The sequence below is a fragment of the Mesocricetus auratus genome, unplaced genomic scaffold, assembly GCF_017639785.1.
Source record: "Mesocricetus auratus isolate SY011 unplaced genomic scaffold, BCM_Maur_2.0 Super-Scaffold_4256, whole genome shotgun sequence".
In the NCBI taxonomy this organism is placed as follows: Eukaryota; Metazoa; Chordata; class Mammalia; order Rodentia; family Cricetidae; genus Mesocricetus; species Mesocricetus auratus.
The window spans coordinates 52,279,566-52,282,956 of NW_024429182.1; positions in this window are offsets into that span (position 1 = coordinate 52,279,566).

Here is a 3,391-nt window from a genome sequence, read left to right on the forward strand (position 1 = left end):
CTCAGAGGTGTAGCCAGGCCTTCCCCTGGAACGAGTATGAACACTGGTGGATGGGTCACCTTTGGCTAAAACAAGTGTGTAAGGAAAGTGTCAATGGCTGCCTCCTCAACCCAGATGTTGATAGTATGCAGATGCTGTCCACCGTAGCTTTCTTCTCCTAGATGGCTGCACCCTGAGACCCCACAGGGACTTTCCGTAGAGACTGGCTAACCTGTCTCCCTCTCATTGGTGCTATGTATCACAGGGTGCTGAGTGTCTCAGTGGATGTCAGTGTGTCTCCACCAGAGAATTTGGCCTTGGTTTGCTCTAACGGTAAGAGGGGAAGAGCCCCCAAATTTCTTTCTATTGTTGATTTGTGTGTTTGTGTTGTGGTGGGGGCATACACATGTGTGCACATACATGTGGATGCGAGAGGTCAGCATCAGATATCTTCAATCGGTGCCCACGTTGTTTTTTGAGATAGGGTCTCTCATCAAAACTGTAGTGCTCCAATTTGGCTGGAGCTGCCTCTCCAGAGTCGGGATTACATGTGAGTCCCTAGGCCTCTATTAGTAATTTCTAATTCAACTCTACTACATTTGGAAACTGCCCCTAGCATTAGTTCTACAATAATTATTGCTTTACTTATTTATTTACTTATGTACTTGGTGTTTTGAGACAAGGTCTGCCATAGTTCAACCCAACTGAGCTCACTGTGTAGCTGAAGATGACCTTGATTTCCTGATCCTCGGACTCCATCTCCTACCACACCCAGCTCACTACCCAGGTTTATGTCTGTGGTCTTGTTTACAGACTGTTCTTGTGATTGTTCCTTACGAATTTAAAAAGGGTCTTTTCCTGTGTTGATTGTCTTTTAGTTTTAAAGACTTCCATGGGCTATGGCTGTGGCTCAAATGGTAGAGACTCTGCAAGAAGACCTGCATTAAATCCCCAGCATCAAATGAACCAGGCATGGTGGCGCACCTGTAACTCCAGCATTTGACTGCTCAGGCAGTAAGTTTAGAAGATTGGGCAGGCAAGATGGCTCAGCAAATAAAGGCATTTGCTGCTGACTCTGATCACCTTAATTTGATCCCAGGACCCACACGTGAAAGGAGAGAACCCATTCCTGCAAATTGTCTTCTGACCTCTACAGACATGCTGTGAGACACAGGTGCCCCCCCAAACACACGAGCACAGAATATGCATGTAATAAGTGAATATAATAAAAAATTTAGCCAGATATGGTGGTGCATGCCTCTAGTCCCAGCCATCAGGAGGCAGGGGCAAGCTGATCTCTGAGTTTGAGGTCATCCTGGTCTACAGAGTGAGTTCTAGGACAGCTGAGCTACACAGAGAAAAACTGTCTCAAAAATAAAAAATAAAAATTAAAAGTTCAAGGTCAGACTCAGTTATGTTGTGTTTGAGGTCAGCTTGAGGCACTTGAGACTGTCTCAAAAACCAAGGTTTTTGTTTGTTTGTTTGTTTGCTGAATGGTGGTGGCACACGCCTTTAATCCCAGCACTCAGGAGACAGAGGCAGGGGGATCTCAGAGTAGGAAATATTTATTCCCTGGTTTTGCCGTGTTCATCTTGCTAATTCAATTCTGTGACCATGGCATCTTCCAGCTCCAAGTTCCTGCAAGACACTGTGGCCAGCACCCATACTTACCCTGGAGATAAGGAGTGCTTCGAGAGGTATTTTCTGTCTTAGGGTTCCTCCTGCTGTGTTGAAACACCATGGCCAAAAGCAACTGGGAGGAAAGGGTTTATTTGGCTTAGGTGACCCAAGTCATTGTACATTGAGCAAAGCCAGTGCAGGACCTCAAACCAGGTGGGAGCCTGGGGCAGAAGTTATTGCAGAGGCCATGGAGGGTGTTGCTTACTGGCTTGTTCCCTATGGCTTGCTCAGCCTGCTTTCTTATAGAACCCAGGGCCATGAGCCCAGGGGTGGTACCACCCACCATGGGTTAGCACTCCCCTATCAATAAGATATTGCCACCCTTTATCAGTTACTAAGAAAATGTCCTACAAGTCTATTTATAGCCTTTTCTTGTGGAGGCATTTTCTCAATTGACATTCCCTCCTCTCAGATGACTCTAATGTGTCAAGTTGACATAAAACTAGCCAGAATTGCCGGGCGTTGGTGGTGCATGCCTTTAATCCCAGCACTCAGGAGGCAGAGGCAGGCGGATCTCTGTGAGTTCGAGGCCAGGCTGGACCGACAGCCTCCAAAACAATACAGAGAAACCCTGTCTCGTAAAAACAAACAAACAAACAAAAAAAAAACTAGCCAAAATATGCCGGGCGTTGGTGGTGCACGCCTTTTATCCCAGCACTCAGGAGGTAGAGGCAGGTGGATCGCTGTGAGTTTCAAGGCCAGCCTGGTCTACGGAGCCAGTTCCAGGACAAAAGAATACAGAAAAACCCTGTCTCGAAAAAAAAAAAAAACTAGACAGAATACTTTCCTAATAACAGTTTCCCAAGAAACAGAGATCATTTTCCAGCACATTCCTCAGGGCCAGCACAGAACCTTGGAACATTTTTACTAGCCAGTGAGCACAGCCAGCCATCCTCTTCTCTATTTTATTTTCTTTGAAGAGTATTTGGCACAGTATAAGTATGCTACATGTGTGCAGGTGCCCACAGAAGAAGAAGGAGGTGTTAGATCCCCTAGAATGGAAGTTATAGGAGGTTGTGAGCCAGCAGAGGGCAATGAGACATTTCTGGAAAAAAGGTTTAGTCATGTGCTACTCAGTTCAGTGGGCATCATTTTCAGCTCCAAGCTCCTGCAGGACACTGTGGCCAGGACCTGTGCTCACCTTGGGGATGTGGAGTGCTTCTAGAGATACTTCCCTAGCAACAGTTTCCCAGGGTTCCTGGACCCCTCGGGATATTTGTATCCCCCATTGCCCCCCTTAACACGCCCCCGCCTCCAGGTCTCCTTTACTCTAGTAACAGTAACACAGTTTTCTGACTGAGCCCGAATCTGCCTACTAGCTGGCAAAGGAGCTTCTGACTTAGGGATAACCATTCTCCTCATTGCTCCTATTCTCTCATCTTTTCTGTCTCTCCTTCCCGTGCCCTCTTGCTTAGAAAGGCTCTATTGCCGCGCTCCCTTTGTGAGCTGGTCCTCTTCACCCTTCAACTATTGCACCCCCTACTCTCCATCACATCCCATTGTTCTATCTATACAAGGCCACAAATTTGGAGCACTCAGGTGACCAGCCACAGAACTGAGCCCTCCGAGGGCTGGTCAGGGTTCTGACCCCCTGCTCCCCGCCCCGCCCTCTCCTCTGGCTCCGCCCTGTACGACAGGCCTGCCTTTAGCTCCGCCTCTACTCACACAGGCCCCGCCTCCATACTAGCGCCCACACAAGGCCACGCCCACAGACCAAAGTGGTCCCGCCCTC